This window comes from Rousettus aegyptiacus, unplaced genomic scaffold, assembly GCF_014176215.1.
Source record: "Rousettus aegyptiacus isolate mRouAeg1 unplaced genomic scaffold, mRouAeg1.p scaffold_m13_p_1, whole genome shotgun sequence".
NCBI classification, from domain to species: domain Eukaryota; kingdom Metazoa; phylum Chordata; class Mammalia; order Chiroptera; family Pteropodidae; genus Rousettus; species Rousettus aegyptiacus.
The window spans coordinates 110,886,511-110,905,033 of NW_023416284.1; positions in this window are offsets into that span (position 1 = coordinate 110,886,511).

Here is an 18,523-nt window from a genome sequence, read left to right on the forward strand (position 1 = left end):
ATATTGCTAATAGTTCCAGACAAACTGAGTAGTAAGTGTTTAAAGTGTTCAAGAGAAAAATAGGAAAAAGTCAGCTATAAGGCTATAAAACAGTCCCATAATTTATACGAGATTATAAATTTGATAAACACTTATAGAATTTAGAAATGTCCTTCTGAATATTGAAATGTTCTTTAAAGGTTTAATAATTGCTCTATAAAAGAACATACATAGTAACAATTTTAAAAATTCTTAAAATTCCAGAGATTAGGGAAATGGCTGTTAAACATAGGCTCCTGAATTCATCTCCTCCCAGAGACACCCTGAACCTATAGCAACATATGGAACAATTCCCTCTAAAAGAAATTTAGAAACTAGCTGAGTGGCTCCTACACTTTGGGCAAACAAGAAAAAAAAAAAAAAACCCACATTGAAATGAGTAGTTGACGCTGAGGCACAATCTTGTCATAAACCCCACCTACCAAGGCATGGCAAAACACAATTGGGAGAAAACTCACAAGTCCCACTTTTCCCTGAGAAGTGAAAGGCTTGGACCAAACACCTCACTCTATAAGCCAATGGAGCTTGTGTCCACGAGACCCACAGGGCAAACCAAGATACATTGGTAAATCAATCATTGCGATAACCACATTAACAAAATGAAGGTTAAAAATTATGTGATTATTTCCACAATACAGAAAAAGCATCTGACAAACTTTAACATCTATTCATGATAAAAACTCTTAAATTGTGTATACAGGGAACATACCTTAATAAAGCCCACATCTAGCATCATGCTCAACAGAATTCAGGAAAAGTTTACTTACTGTTTACCAGTTTACTGAAAAGATATGATAAAGGCTACAGAAGAACATCCAGATGGAAGAGAAGCACAGAGCAAAGTGGGAAAGGGCCCAGAGCTTTTATGCCCTTTCAGGTGGCCATCCTCCCAGAAAATCCATGTCTACCAACTCAGAAGCTCTCTCATCCCCATATGATTGAGATATGGAGGCTTCTTCACGCAGGCTCGATCAATTGTTAACTCCATTTCCAAAGAGGGGTGGGGCTGAAAATTTCAAGCTTCTAATTATGGCCTGGTCTTTTTGGTAACTAAGAACTCATCCAGAAGTCTGCCTAACATCACCTTATTCGAACAAAAGACACTCCTACTACCCAGGAAATTCTAAGAGATTTAGAGCTTCGTGTCAGGAACCAGGGTCAAAGACTAAATGTTGGATAAAAAGATGCTGCTAGCACTCCTATCACTTAGGAAATTACAAGAGTTTTAGGAAATCAGTGCTAGCAACTGGGGACAGACCCCAATATATATTTTTCTATTATTTCACAATGGTATTGGCATAAAACAGACACCTGGATCAATGGAACATGACATAAATCCCAGAAATAAACCTAAGCATATGCAGTTAATTAATTTACAACAAAGGAGCCAAGGATATACAATGGGGAAAGGGAGTTCCTTGAATAAATGCTATTGGGAGAATTGGACAGCCACATGAAAAAGAATGAAGCTGGACACCTATTACATACTATACACAAAAATCAACTTGAAATGGATTAAAGACTTGAACATAAAACCTGAAACCATAAAACTAGAAGACACAAGGAGTAAGCTCCTCAGCATGAGTTTCGGCAATGGATTTTTGGATTTGACACCACAAAAAGAAAGTAAAGAGAGAAAAAAATGCAACAAAAGTGAAACAAGTGAGACTACATAAAATTAAAAAACTTCTAATATCTGATAAGGGGTTAATATCCAAAATATATAAAGAACTCATAAGCCACAATAGAAAAAAAGTCTGTTTAAAAAATGGGCAGAGGGTCTGAGTAGACATTTTTCCAGAGAAGACATATAAATGGCCAATAGGTACATGAAAAAGTGCTCGGCATCATTAATCATCAGAGAAAAGCAAATCAAAACCACAATGAGATGCTAAGTTAAATAAGTCAGACTAAGAGAGACACAGATACTGTATGATCTTACTTATATGTGAAATCAAGTTGAATGTTATGTGGAAATTTGGGGATGGGGGAAATTGGTGAAGGTGGTCAAAAAGTTTAAGTTTCCAGTTATAAGATAATTATAATTGGAGATGTAATGTACAGCATGATGACTATAGTTAACAGTATATTGTGTATATGAAAGTTGCTAAGAGAGTAGGTCTTAAAAATTCTCATCACAAGGAAAAAATTGTTAACTATGTGAGATAATGAATACGAACTTATTGTGATAATTATTTCACTATATATATGTACCAAATCATTATGCTTTGATTATAATGATCAAATTATTATGACTGAAAAACAGCATGTGAACAGTTGTAAAGATATTCAAAAGAGGTCTGAATTTTTCAACAGTCTGGTTATTTGATTTAGCATAGAATGGGTTTTAGGAAGAGAGGCTTGAATTAGCATTGTTGAAAAAATCTCACATGTACAAATTGGAAGCTACAAACATATCATTACTGAGCTCCATCTGATAATACTTTTACTTGTCTTTGGTCTCCCCCTTTCTCACTTTTCATGAAGGCTATATCAAACCTTTACCAGCCTCTATGTGCTCTCCCTACTTGAACCTATCCCCACTTCAAATAGATGCATTTACCACTTCACTGAGAAATATACCAGATGTGAATTCAAATGTCTTACTCTCAAGCTACAATTTCTTTTCCTACGCATCCTTTTTTTTTTTTTTCCCCCACCAGTCTGAGAAAACAAGGTGGCTTCTGTTCAGGATTAAGTAGGAGTTAAACAGGAAGGTGAGGAGGGTAGGAAGCATACATCTGGCATGGGTAACGGCATGTGAGATGATCTAGATATGAAAAGTCATATGACAAGTTCAAGGAAGTGAAAGAAGTTTGGCATATTTGTAGTGAGAGATCAGGCATGAGGCTTGATCCTAAGGGCAGTGGGAAGCCATTGAAGTGTTTTACTCAGGGAAGTCACATGATGAAATTTGTCTTCTAGAAAGATCATTCTGGCTGCAGTAGACGTCAAGTGTGGAGCAAAGGAAGGGGATGTCAAAATTGAAAGCAGGAAGATCAGTAATCCAGGCAAGAAATGATGGTGGTTTAAACTTGGGAAGTGGGTGTGTGGATGGTTCAAAATACATTTAGGAGGCTGAACTGATAGAACATGATGATGATCAATGAAGGTGCAGAGGATAATGCTCAGGGTTTTGGCTTGTTCAACCAGGGAATTAGTGTGACATTACTGAGATAGAGAATGTAAGGGTTAAAATCAGTTGAAGTGTAGTAGCAAACAATAAATTCAGCTTTTAGTATGTTAAAATTGAGGTCCTTGTGGGACATCAAATAGAGAAATTCAATCAATAATAAAATATATGGAGAGAGTGTGCAGAATTATAACATGGCTCAGGACAGGACCACAAAGAACAGCGAGATGTATAGACTAGGCACAGGAAAGGAGCCCAAAAAAGGAGACTGAAAACACTCAGCAGTGACATAGGAAGAACGCCAGGAGTGTGGGAAAACAAGAATCGAGAGTTCTGGGAGGGAGAAATTGGTCAACATTCCCTTACGTGCTATCATGTAGCCTTTGGCCTTAATGACAAAGTCCATTTTTTTGCCATGGGGGAGGAACATTTTCATGAATGAAAGACAGGTTGTGGTTTGAGGGTCAGAAGTGAAAAAAAAAAATGAATGAAATAAACAAAAGCTATTTCAAGATATTTGGCTGTGAAGGGGCAGAGAGAGGTAGGGCAATGTCTGGGGAGCTCAATGTTGGAAGTTGGAACTGAAGTCTTCATTTATATAATTTTGTTATTTATTCATTTATGCACAACAGATGGGCTATGCCATGAATAAAATAGAGGTATTCTCTACTTATGAAGAAATGAGTAGAAAGAAGTTGATAATTTAAAGAGAGAAAGAGAATAACTGATAGTATAGGAATGAGAGCAGTAGTTATGGGGGCAGAATAATGGCCCAAAGATGTCCTCGCCCTAATCCTTGATTCTATTAATATGTTAAGTTATGTTATGGTAGGAGAGGATTAAAGTTTCTAACCAGCTGCCTGAGATGAGGAGGCTAGCTTGGATTATCCAGGTGGGCCCAGTGTGATCACAAGGGTCCTTGTAAGTGCCAGAGGGAGGCAGAAGAGAGAGCCAGAGAGATGGCAGTGTGAGAGGGACTTGGTCAGATATTGTTGGCTTTGAAGACAGAGGAACAGGATCAAGTCAAGGAATTTGGTGGCTCTAGAAATTAGGAAAGCTAGGAAATAGATTTTCTCCTAGCTCCCCCATGAAGGAATACAGGCTGGCCAACACCTAGCTTTAAAACCAAGAGACCCAGGTCTGACTTCTGACCTACAGAACTAGACAAGAATAAATGTGTATAGTTTTAAGTCACTAAATTTGTGGTAATTTGTTGCAGTAGCAAAAGGAAACTAACATAGTGACCTTCAAATATTTTCGCCTACATTACTACTAAATAAGTTTGTGAAAACTATATACCTGCTCACATATTTTCATACAAGCATAAAATTTTTCATTGTAATCTTAAATAGTTGAAAAGGATATAATTTATGGTGCACATATTTTAATTAAAAAAAAAAACAATACTGTTACATCACTCTTAAATGTAAACAAGGAAATCTAAATGTCACGATAATTTGATATTCACTGTCATCTATTTTTAAAAAATACAAATATGAGCTCTTCTTTAAAAGATGAAAATTTCCATTATAACCTTTCTCCTTGAAATATTTTCATTTTAGTCCCCCCAAAGAATTGTATCCTAATATAATTTTATGTTTAAACGTCTTATGTATTATTCTATCAAACTTCTCTGCAAGAAAAATATGTATAGAAATGAATACTTTAATATATCTCTCAAAGATTGCATGTCGGCATGTTATAATTATAATTTTAATGCATGATTATCAAATCAATATATGTATTATATATAATAATACCTATTCTGGAAAGTAAAATTTTATGAGAACTGCATTGCTTTGTGCAATGGATGGTTTTCTTTTTTCTAATTAGGTTATGTATCCATAAATATGACATCACTAAAATGAAACAGGATTTGGCATCAACTATATTCCTATTTCTATATATGTTAAATGAAAAATATTATTTACATAGTAAATGCAAGAAAATAAAATCTTTTCATAACATCTTTCTACTTTTAGAAATCCTTCCAAGTTACATACTCCAATTCACAGTAATAAATAAAAAATTATATTTAAAAATTTAGCTACTGACCACTGTCATGGCTACTTTTAATTTTGTTGAAGGAAAAGCATAGAAAAGTGCTAACCTATCCAAAGTATTTTTCACCTAACCCTCAGAATTATTACCTTTCTCATTTTCTGGGAAACACACCTAGAAAGCTTTATCAAAGCTTATCAAATCCCTCTTAATTCCGCCTGCTATTCTTTCATTGAGAGACTTCTTGTGTACAGATGGAACTAATATTAATTACATGGTAATTGAGCAAAAACTAACCCCACAAAATTGAAAGCTGTGTAAGTTAGGACTTTTCCCATTGGCTGTGAACGAAGACATATATATACAACTAAATTTTAATTTTCTATGCCATTGCAAACTGCCTTAAAAATATGTGGAGGTCAGACAGTCACACACTTGAGTATTATTATACATAGAAAGGTGATTTCATTTTATATTTGAAGATAATTGTTTATCCTTTCGAGAAAATTAAACAGCACCTGCCTCTGAGAGGGAGAAATTAATATTAATCTTTCTAAATTTGAGGGCATTGCATCCTAGATTGATCTGTGGAACATTTTATCCTCTTTCTGTACACAAGGAAATGTTCTGCTTTAATGGTTCAGTTTAACCTGCTTTGTGGAAATTCATAGCAGAAAGAAAAAAGGCATTAAGCCACCAGTGAATGTGGGACTTAGGTGAATTAATGGTTTTTAATATTATTTACAGTAGAATCAAAAACATTTCTATTGTTAAACCAAACTTAATGTACATATAATAACAATGACTAACTAGCAGAGAAGTGATTGATAAGGAGTAGCAAACAAGAGACTTGCTTATAAGAAAAAGGTGACCATAGATTCAATAACATTTTATTAGAGGTTAATGAAATTGTTTCTTCCACATACCTGAATAATGTTCAAGATTCTATGAAACATTAACTTACCTTTAAGTATGTTCCTCTTACTTGACGTTGTAATACTCGCTGGTCGAGGAACTTTCTCACTTTCTTCTTGAGATCATGAAAACGTACTTCTGAGGCCTAGATCAAGACACAGCTAAAATGAGTTCTCACCAAACACTTTCATTTACAAAAAATGCAGAGCAGGTGCTCCTCATAGCCATCTGGATTTCCTGGCATGTTTTCTACATCTCAAATATTCTAGAACAGACAGAAAGATAAGTCACAGAGCCTTGCCTTGAGTTTGTCGCTAGGGAAAAATAAGGCACTGTCGCCTTTGGTATTTTTCTTGTTCCCGTTGCTTTCTCTCTTGGCACTCTCCCTAAGGTAGTCCGGGAATGGAAGAAGGGAAGTTGTTAAATGAAATTATTATCACTCCTTCTGCCCCATCTTACAGAATATTTGACTTCAGAAGATCCCACCCCTCTTAGCTTGGGTTCCCCCAAAAGCAGAGTCTGAGGCCAAGGTTTGCTTACCGGGAGCAGGGAGACAGGAGAGCGAAGGAAGAAGAGGGAGAGCCAATAGGGAAGCTCTACCCAGTTGACCACTGCTACCGAAGCCTGGACACCACAGGGTCACCTGAGGAGCCTAATAAAAAGCGTCTCAGGACCATCTCTGAACAAAGGCGGAAGGCTTTATGTACCTGCGTCATGGCTCAAGGACCGCCCTGCAGAGAGTTAACTTCCTCACGCTGCATAGATTACACCTGTGTGAGTTCTCATTATCCTACAGCACAGGAGAAGCTGAGGCCAGGGAGTTTCTAGGTTGTACCTGCATAAAGCTGGTCAAAGCCTGCGCAGAACTGGACAGGGGAATAAGAGGAGACAGGGAGAGGACTGGACGAGGTCACAAAAGGTAGAAACAGAGCCCAGGATTTTAGAGCCATGCTAAGCTCTTAACAGTAATATATAAGATAGGGAAAGACACGAGGCCCACTATATGTTTCAGGTGCTTAACTGATTCAAGAAGGCTTTGCTGAGACTATAATCTTGAAATGTTTCTTTGGCCCTTTGTAGGTTTTTTAATACACTAGAGAAATGTATCCAAGTACAATTAAGAATGCATGAGGTGAATGCCTCTCTTTTGTGAAGAGGAAAGAAAGTGATTGTTTAGGGGAGGTGGAAAAGGATTTTTCTAATGCTTGGACCCAAAGTGTATTCTCAGGCAGGTCAGTTTCAGGAGGTCATATGGAATTTGAGGATCTGGAAATTGATCCCTTTAAGACTTTTCCTGACAACATATCCAAAGTTCTTCATGGGTTTACATAGCCACTTTTGAAGTCATCCAAAGCCCACTTTGAGAAATTAGCCTTCAGAAGGAGGAGGTAGTTCTTAATCATTTCAGTACAGGGGAGGGCAGAGGGATTGTGCCCATTTAAGCTTTTAGGCTTAATGGCATGAAGTTGCCTTTCCTGATCTCTGGATTCTTCCTCCACATCTCCACCCTTCCTGTTCAGTCTTCTTCATGGGATCTTCTTTGGTGTCTCCTTTTCAATGTGTCCCAGAGTTTCATCTTTGGTTCTCTTCTCTCCTTATCCTCTAGTCTCCATACTCTCCAGGCAGATCTCATTCACTTCCATGGTTTTAACTGCCAGCTAATCACAGATGAACACCAAATCCTTTAGCTCTGAATTTTCTTCCAGAGTTGCAGACCCATTTATCCATCTGCTTTCTGGATGTCCTCCCTAGTGACATCTCACAGCCTGCTGGAATTCAACACGTGTTAACTATTTGTCTACCTTGCCACTCCCAAATCTGCACTTTCCCCTAATTCTCTATCCAAGTGGTTGCAATCATCATCACTCATTATAACAAGCTAGAAACTTGAAAGGCACCCTGGATTTCCTTCTGCACTTTGCACATCAGATGCCTGTTGATTTTATTTCCCAAATACTTTTACATTCATTTGGTTTTCTCCATCTCCATGCCATTACCTTAGTCCAGAACTTCATTATTTTTTTTTTCCTGGATCATTATAAAAGTCTTCAATCTGGCCTTACCTCTATTCACGTCAGTCTTCTGTTGCATTCCCCAAATTGCTCCCCAAGAGTGATATCACTAAAATGTAAATCAAATCATGTTACTCCCTTGCTTAGAATTCAATGACCTTCCATTGGCAACAGGATAAAATTCCAACTGCTTAGCATGACTTATAAAGTCCTTCATGATTTAACTCTGACTACTAGTGTTACCTAAAATAAGCAATTATGCAAATACAGTTTTCTCTATCTGGAATGCACAATTATATTGTAAATATAATAGAGCTTCATTAATATCACACTGTGTTAAGGGAGCTATTTATCTGGTTTGCCCATTTTGAAGAACAGAATCTTTTCTAATGTGAAATATTTCAAGCCCATAGGAAAGCAGAGAAATATTGAAAAACACCACTAAGCTTTGTCCAATCTTAAAACCTAGACACATTTACTTCAGATATATTTCTTTGTTAAGAAATGTCATTGCAGGTACAGTTAAGATTCTGATCCCCCTCCTTCCACCTCTTTCTATCCAGAGGTAGCCACCCTACTAAATTTAGTATTTATCATTTTATCCTTTTAATATGTTGCTTGTCTCCATAAATTCTGTATAGTACCGTTTTGCACACGTTTAAGCTTTATGTAAGTGGTATTTACATGATATACATTCTAAACTTGCTCAACAATGCTTTTTAGCTTTATCCAAGTTGATACACAAGGCTCTAATTCTGAAGGGCTACTTAGTGTTTACAGTCTGGGTATACCAGTTTATCCATTCTGCTTTTAATGGATATTTAGGTTGTTTTCAATTTCTCACTATGATAAATAATGCTGCAATAAATGTTTTGCATACAACTCTCCTTGTGTACATATGGGATGGGTTTTCCTAGGTTATATACTGAGGATGGAATTCCTAGTAGAAGGACATCCTAAATTTTCTTTCCTAGTTTTCTCTCAAAGTTCTTCAAAAAATGTTAGTGTAAAATTTTCTCACAAGGCAACAGAATCTTAACTCTACTAGTCAAGTAAGGTCTAAATATAAATCTAGTCCATATACAAAGTATAACAATACTTAAGTTTCTTAAACTAGCAACCATATGAAGTTTATAAGAGGACCTTATAAACAATCACACCTGTATTCAGTTATAAGAATTTCAGGACCTCTTGTGTGTGTGTATTTTATTTGTATAAGCAAGAAAGAAATTAAGTGGTCTCTAGCTCCTTCTCTCTAGAGGTACTGGTCTTAATGGCATTCTAAAGAATTGGCTTTCTTTCTGAGTGCTAAGGTGCTAGCAAGTATTTCTCTTCATTCATGCAGTCAACCAATAAATTTTTATTGGGTGCCTACTACATAGCTGGTACCATTTTGAGAGCTGATGCAGTGAACATGAGAGAAAAAATCTTGGCCCTCACAGAATTTATATTTTGGTGGGAGTAGACAGACAAATACACACATAAACACATACTATGACAGCTGGTAATAAGTGTAATTTAGAAAAAGCAGGGAAAGGGAAATAGGGAATGCTATAAAAAGTGGTTATGGAAGACCTGGCTGCAAGGTGATATTTAACTAGGTATTAAGAAAGAGAGAAAGTGAGCCATGCCATTCCATGAGGTAAGAGCTTTAGAAGCAGAGGAAAGAGTAAGTACAAAGGCTCTGAAGTGGGAACTTCTGCATATTCAAGGACTAGCAAGGAGGCCAGTATGGCTGAGGCTAACTGGATAGGAAGTGGGCAAAAAGTAAGAGAGAGTGAGTTCACGTGTAGTAGTTAGTGTTGGGAGGGAACTGTTGATTCTACTTTGATTTGGGTGGGAAGCCCTTTGAAGGATTTGAACAGAGGAATGCCATGATCTGATTTAAGTTTTTGAACAATCACTCTGATTATAAGAATAGACGTAGGGAGACTCATATGGAGGCTGTTACAATATTCTCAGTGAGAGATGTTTATGTCTTGGACCACCAAAACTTTGGCAGTAGAGATGCTGAAAAGAGGTCAGATTCTGGATACATTTTGCAGGAGATTTGGTGTTGGACTGAATATGAAATGTAAGAGAAGGAATTGTGATGATTTCTGGCATAAACAATGGAAACATGGAAATACTATTAACCGAGATGGGTAAGATTAGAGTAGAAACAGGCTGGGGGAGAAGTAAGAAGTTTCTTTTGGGATATAATAAGCCTGAGACTTCTAAGTATGAATGTTAAGTAAGCAGTGAAATTTGTGAACTTGGAAGTTCATGGTTGAGATCTAGGCCAGAGGTATACACAGGAATCATCAGCATATAGATGCTTTTTAAAAGTGTGAAGCTGGGTGAGATATCCTAGTAAGTTAGTTTGAGTAGAGCAAAGGAGATCTCTGAGGGCTGAGTCCTGGGGCTCTCCAGCCTTTAAATGCAAGAAAATTGAGGGGGAAACCAAAGGGGACTGAAGGAGTGGTCTTTGAAATATAAAGCAAGCCAAGAGACTGGCATCTCAGAAGCCCAAGGAAGAAAATGTTTCCAGAAAGAGGATGTGGATATTAACATTGATAGATAACATTTTTAAAAATTAAAAATTGACTTTAGGTTCAGCAATGTAAAGATTATTGGTGACTTTGGCAAAAGTTATTTTTGTGGAGTGAAGTAAAGTGCTTGTTTGGAGTAGATTCAAGAAAAAATGTGAAGAGAGGAATCAGAAAAAAAGGAAATAGACAACTCTTAAGGGATTTACTGGGAGGGCTCTGTTAATGCTTAGGGTCTAAACTTGAAAGGGCACCCACAGTTAGACAGCAACTTTACCCTTGGGGTATAATGCCCTTTAGTACTCCTGGGCAATCACAGTTCTGGGTATACTCTCTGAATTACTTCATTCTCAGTGTCAGGCGGGTATATCCTTGTCTGCCTTACCTGCATGGTGAACTCATAGCCATGCTCCAGCATCACACCTAAGTACCTCCACATGTGAGAATTTTTCAGCTGGAGCAAATTATTTTGGATTTTATATATATATATATATATTTAGTATAACCACATTGTAGTAGTATAATTTATCCCCAGTAACTTTATGAAAACAAGTATTGTGACTTGCAGGGCCCCAGTGCTAAATATAGTGTCTGCCTAGTAATTAGTAATGTTCAGTTCATATTGATTAAACTAAACAACTGAATTATTTTAAAGAAATACAGGGTTCAGTCCTTCTCGTCCATTTCCAAGGGGCTAACAGTGTACCGTACTACTTCTGTAGGGGAAGGAGCAATGCTCTTCATCCTTGAGAGAGCCTGAAATGGGATTCTTGTGGTGAGTTAGGCAAAACCTGTTTTTAATTTCTTATTTTTCTTTTCACAAGTACTTTCAGTCGAAGTCAGAAGGGGCCTGACACACACTATCCAGAGGCCTGCCTAGCGTCTTCATCATGCTATGTTCCATCATGTTGATTTGTGGTGGCGCTGAAGTGGGCGACCCTGGAAGGTGCCGTTCCACATGCACCATTAGGCCAAACTGAGGGCTCCGTTAGTTTTTCACTCAAGCAACTGTATTTTTCTAATGTGCCTTCACCAAACACTGATGTCATTTCATTCTCAGAATCATTTCAATTAGATTCCAAATAGTCTTTTATTGCACTTTGGAAGTCTTTTGAGATGACAAATTATTTCTATATTCAATCTGCTGTTTTTTCTTTTTCTCTGCTTCTTCATGGCTGAAAGCCCCTGTATGCTTTGTTTTGTGTGTTATTTGGCCAAGGGAGTTATCTGAAATACAGTTGATATAATTCCTAAAGAATATTATCCTTTTGCACTTATTCTCTCTGTTTATTCTTTGGTTTCTACTATTAATTAGCAAATTTATTTCCTGATAGCCACAATGAGGTAAGAATAAATGTACTGAGCTAGGTATCCAGCAAAGCCCAATGTATTCAGAGTGGTAACAAGAGACCAATTCTATTCTGATAAACACCATTAAAAGGAAAAGATAAATCAAATCTTATGACCTTAGTCAGCAAGTTTTATTCTACAAAAGGAATCTAAGCTGAACCACAGCTATAATTTGGAGTCTTAGCTCAAAGTGACTGCTTTGTATTTTTCTCAAGGGTTGAAAAATCAAATCTGTATTCTGCTGGTCAGGCACACTGTAAAGAGTGCCACCTTCACCTGGGTTGTTTGGAAGGCCCATAAGTCTTGGTAACTTGGTGGATTTCGATGCATAGCCATGAGTTCCACAGGGCATTAATTCTCCATTGCTTGTCCATTTGAAATAAGAAGTGTCGGTGAATACATTATACTCAGGGACCTCTAAATCCCGCTTTAGTATGTTGTCATTCTTGAGGTCACGGATCTCCTTTGCTATCATTTAAGTATCCAGAGCACATTGGAAGTTTGCTGCTATTGTGTCCTTTTTCTTTTATCTTTGACAACTGCATCAGCTTTTACTCTTGAGGAAATTAACATTGCCTTTTGTTCACAATGCAAGATTATTTGGAAAGGTCAACGGATGTAGCATATCACTCTGGTATATTTCTACAGAATAACATGCCTGCTATATTTCAGTGATGTCCCGAGTTAAAGGTCTAGCTTATTTATAGTGAATAGCCATGTAGAAATAGTTATTATAAAGTCATTTGTTATTTAAAATTACCTAATTTCATTTAGGAGATTTATGAGTGAGTCTATTAGAGGACATGTAACCAAACCATTGCTATAGAGTTGGCTCTGTTGGGATTGTGGAAGCTGTGCCTTTGTTCATCTAGTTGCCCTCAGGAAGTCCTTGAATGGGAAAGTCACTGTTACCTATTTTCATAGGAAGTTAGCTAAATATTATTTTCACTTATATTAGGTCTTTCCATTTCAGCGATTTGGCCTAAACCATGGTAAACCTATTGTATTTCCTCCTATTTTTTATTATAGTGGATATTGTCTTATACTATTAATACTACCAATGTTTAGGCCAGAATACAAATTGTGAAGAATAAAATTTTAACCGGGAAAAGTAAAAAACATATGTCATAACCCCTGAGGGTAGAGAGAGGTAGAAATGAAGCTAGAGGTTGTAAGGAATCATGTTTTTTAGGAAGAAGTATCTCAATTATATCAGTAGGAGACCACTTGATCAGAAATTCACATGTGTAAGAGGTGCATGAATGTTTTATTGAGAACAATGCATGTCAAGAAGGGCCTTGGCTTGGCATGTGAATGATGGATACAAAGCAAATGTCTAGGTGTTATTAATACCTACTGTTGCTTTCATTTTACAAGCAAGCCTTCCTAATACTCCGATTGTATGATGTAATTTTAGGAGACTCAAATATAACAGCTCAAACCTATAGAATTAATTGCATGCAGCCTTAGTTCCAATTACTGGAACTGTAAGAGTTTGGCCTTTCAACAGTTTGTGGTATAACAGCACAGGGTGGATTATTAGACCACATGAATCTGCTAGTTCATGAATGCTAGCTAATATGGGTAAAATTCTTTCTGTGACACTCTGTTGAAACTGGTTTTCATTTAGTCTACAAACAAGGTAAACTATAATTTATCATTTAAAATGGGAGAATGTTGAGATTAAGCCAGGGTGCTATTAATAATTAAATTAGGACATAGGCAACCCCATATTGTCAGATTTTATTAGAAATGAAATGGCTTTAAAATATTCCTATTCTTGTGAAAATCTTCTTATAGTTTATAACAGAAAACTGAACTCACCTAATACAGGCTTGACAAAAAAAAAAAAAAGGACTTCTAGTGTAGAAAAGACTAGAAAAGCTTTATCTAGGACAAATAAATGTTGGGCTCGGGAAAGAAACGTTTGCTTTGGTTTTATCTTAATAACCTTAAGTCTAAGCCTATTAATCCAGATGAGAAGAAACAGACCCATTCTTTCTTAATAACATGACAGCGACTCAGACTGTATCAGAGTGCAGTGGGAAAGAGAAGTTTTATGATAGAGACTTCAGGAGTTCATCAGTTCAGCAAAGGAGGAGCCTATAGGAGAAAAGCACAAGTTGAAGACAGGAAGGAGAAGTCAAGAGGGCAACACAGAGATACAAGGAATCGCTATTTCTCCCCTTTGTTTTATCATAAAGACATGAAACCATACACGAGATTGACTTGCTCGTGGGTCTGAAAGATCTAAAACTGCTGCCTTCAGGAGAGGCCAGGGTTTTTTTTTTTTTTTTTTTTTTTCAGTCTAGTGGGCGAAATAAACATCTATATTGGATTTTGATAGCAGAATATCACTTAATATTCCTTTTGTGGCTTTCTCTTTTCACTAGATTTCTTTTTCATTAACTAGCGGAAAACATGCCTGACCTGTATGTTAGCTATTTTCAGCAGAGCAGTTTGGAGATTGGAAATGGGGGTAGAGATTTAAGGGGTGAGGTTAGGCAGTCAGTTTAAGCCCTACCTGAATATTAGAATCACCTGAGGAGTCCAAGCCCCACTCGTTTTGAGTCTTAATTACTCTGAGCTGGGACATGAATAACTCTAATTTCAAAAGGTTTCTCAGGTAGTTCTACTGTGTATCCAGGCTTGAGAACCACTGAGTTAGAGTATCTGACTATACAGCAATTGTCTCTGAAACTATTTCATTGGGAAAACTGAGAGTGTTAAGCCTACATAGGTTTAGCTGAAGTTCTGTAGTTCATAACCTTGGTTGTTTAAGTTCAGGTGTGCCAGTGAACTCCTCACAGCTTTTGTTGATGTGACTGAGACTTCGTTTTGCTTTCACTTTTAGAGGATAGTTTTATTGCGTATGATATCCAAGTTTTTTCTTTCAGTACTTTTAAGGTACCATTACATTGTCTTCTGGCCAGCATGGTTTCTGTCTAGAAGTCAGCTGTCATAATTGTCTTTGTTCTTTTATAAATAATGTGTTAATTTTTTTCTCTTGTTTAAGATTTTATAATTTATTTTCAGCAATTTGCTTATGATATATCTTTTTAAAAAATATTTTTTTTTTGGAGTTTGTTGAACATCTTGAATTGTTGCTTTATAATTTTCATTAAATTTTAACCACAGTTTCTTCAAAAAAATTTTTCCTGCTTCTCTTTTTATGGGACTTTAATTACATGTATATTAGACAAACTGATTACTGATTTATTATTATTTTAGTAGACTTTACCTTTTAGGATAGTTTCAGATCCACAGCAAAATTGAGTGGAAAGTGCAGAGAATTCCGACACACCTTTGCTCCTATATATGTACCACCTCCCTCACTATTATGTATCTTGAACCAGAGTGGTACATTTGTTTCAATGAATATTCATTAACATATTATTATTATCCAAAGTCTATAGTCTGCCTTAGGATTCTCTCTTCGTGTTGTGCATTCTGTATTTTGACAAATGCATACTTTATAATGACATGTACTCTCTTTGGTGTTATACATTCTATGGGTTTTGACAAATGTACATTTTATAATGGCATGTATCCAACATTGTAGTATTGTACAACATAGGTTCACTACCCTAAAAATCTTCTGTACTTGTCTATTCAACCCTCATTATACCCTAACCTCTGCTAACCACTGATCTTTTAACTGTCTCTATAGTTCTTCCTTTAATAGAATACCATATAGTTGGAATCATTCTGTCTGTAGCCTTTTCAGATTGGCTTCTCTTACCTAATAATATGCATTAAGTTTCTTCCATGTCTTTTCATAACTTAATAGCTCATTTCTTTTTAGTGTTAAGTACAATTCCATTGTCTAGATATACCAGTTTATTTATCCATTTATTAACTAAAGGACATCTTAGTTACTTCCAATTTTTGACCATTATGTATAAAACTGCTATAAACATCCATGTTCAGGTTTTTGTGCAGACATAAGTTTTCAACTCATTTGGGTCAATACCAAGGAGCGCAGTTGTTGGATAGTATGCTAAGACTATGTTTAGTTTTGTAAGAAACTGCCAAACTGCTTCCCAGTGGGTTGTACCATTTTGCATTCCTACCAGCAATGAATAAAAGTTTCTGTTGCTCCACATCCTTGTCAGCATTTGGTGGTGTCAGAGTTTTGGATTTTGGCCATTCCAATAGGTGTGTAGTGTTCTATTTTTCTATTACTTTTTATTTCTTCTGGATTTTCAGAAACTCTATTAGGGATACCAGCTCTGCTATAAAATAATTGCAAATATTTCTTTTCTCGTTAATCATTGTCATTTGTCTTTTGATTTTGCTTATAGTGCTGTGGTTTTTGCCTTACAAAGCTTGTTTATTTTCAATGTTTCAAAATTATCCATTTTTATTTTATTGCTTCTGGACATTGACTCATGGTTAGAAACTTCTTTCCCTCTCCCAGGTAACAGGAATTTACTCACATCTTATTTTAGTACTTCTGTCATGTCTTCCCTCCCTTTCTTCTTTCCTTTCTTCTTACATTCTTCCTTCCTTCCTTTCTTTTTAACATTTTTCTTTCCTTTTCTTTCTTTTATCCATCTCTTTATTTGTCTATCTATCTATTATCTATCATCCATCTAGCCATCTACATATTTACAGATATAATTTATTTGAGGTATATCCTATTGTATGTTGTATAGATCCAATGATAATTCTTCCAATCAATCATTCAGTTTCTCAATACCATTTATTCATATTTTTATATTTTCTACCAATTTGAGATATTATCTTTGTCACCTAATAAATTTACATATGCAGTTGTGTCTATTTTAGATAGCTTCTCTTGTTCAGTTGTTCTGATGCTATATATTGTTTTTCTTGGAAACCAAACAACTTTAAATATAATAATATTTTAATACCTATTTGAGTTAGTTGCCTTCACTTTTTCTTCTTCTTTAGGGCTTTGTGGTGATTTTTTCTTGTTCATTTTTGAGAAATGCATATAGATTTATTAATAACTCAATACGTTTATAGGGAAAGTTTGAAGTTACCTATAATTTATATTTACTGATCACTCTGTGTCAGTCATTGAACTAAGCACAAGTGTATCAAACTTGAGGGAATGTACCGACGTTCAGTGCAATCATTATTTCTAGTTCACTAGATAGGTATTCACTAAGAATAGAGGGCTTATCTGTAATGTCATATAAGAATGCTTGAGAGGTGATAGGTATGGAGCAGTTGTCCTATATTTTTGTTTTCTTTTTAATTATGGTAAAAATAATAACAAAATTTATCATTTTACCCATTTCTAAGTGTATAGTACAATGTTAAGTATATTCACTTTGTGATGCAATGGAGCTCCAAAAGTTTTCCATTATGCTTGTTTATTTTTCAGTCTTAACTTTATAATCAACTTATATGTATCTGGGGAAAAACTGACTGAAGCAAAATTAAGGAGAATTGATATCTTTATGATATTTAATCTTCCTAAAAGAAATATTCTTCTCCTTCTATTTGTTCAAATCTACTGTTTTACATTTTAGAATATACAGTTTTCCTCCTATAAGTTTACATGTTTATTCTTAACCTTATTACTAAGGAATTTTCTTTTATGTTTCTATAAATTGTGTCTTCTCTCTCATTATATCACCTAACTGGTTATTCTTTGTACATATGAAAGCTATTGATTTCTATATGTTAATATTAGAGTTTCATTTTTAAATTCTCTTATTGTTTATAATAGTTTTCTCCATCTATTCTCTTGGGCTTTCTAGATATACAATTATATCATTTGCAAATAGAAATAGTTTTCTTTCTTCGAAAGTATTATACCTTTGCTTCCTTTTGTCTTTTGTATCTTGTGTCTAATGTTTGTCCAGTATTTTAGGTCTATCTTATTTTTAAGCTCCACAAATTAAATATTATTTTATATCATACCTTCAAAACAATGGTCAGTATGATGTATTATTTTATTTTTAAAAAATATTTAGGATTAATTCTTACTTCAGTGTGTTTTAAATACTTTTTCTTAATGTAAGTACTTCAGGTTAATATAAGTATTTGTTATATTATTATTTGTATATGGATTTCAGATTTTTATTTCTTCCTGGTTAACTATTTCTATTAACATATGTTTATTAACATATAGTGAATTTCTGCATCCTTAAAAATGCTTTGTGCCTTAAAGAAGTTACTTGATATCTTAACTTCTTTCTCAACTGTAGAGGCCTTTAAATCCAGACATAACCCTGCACCTTACATATTTTTTACCCAATATTTTAGGTCTATCTTATTTTAAACCCTAACATTTAGATATTGTTATTTTATATAAAGATATTTCAGATTTATCATCATGTTATCAATATCTTTGCTCACCGTTTTTGTATTTTAAGCTTTTTTCCCTTTTATTTTCTGAAGTATTTCCTATACAAGTTTATTAAGTGAAGATCTTTTGATGGTTATTTTATTATTTGTAAAATAGACTAATAATAATAGTTCATAGGAAAGTTTTGACAGTTAAATCAAATAATCTGTGTAACACTTGATGCAGTGCCTTACACATACTTCATGGCCATTGTTGGTTA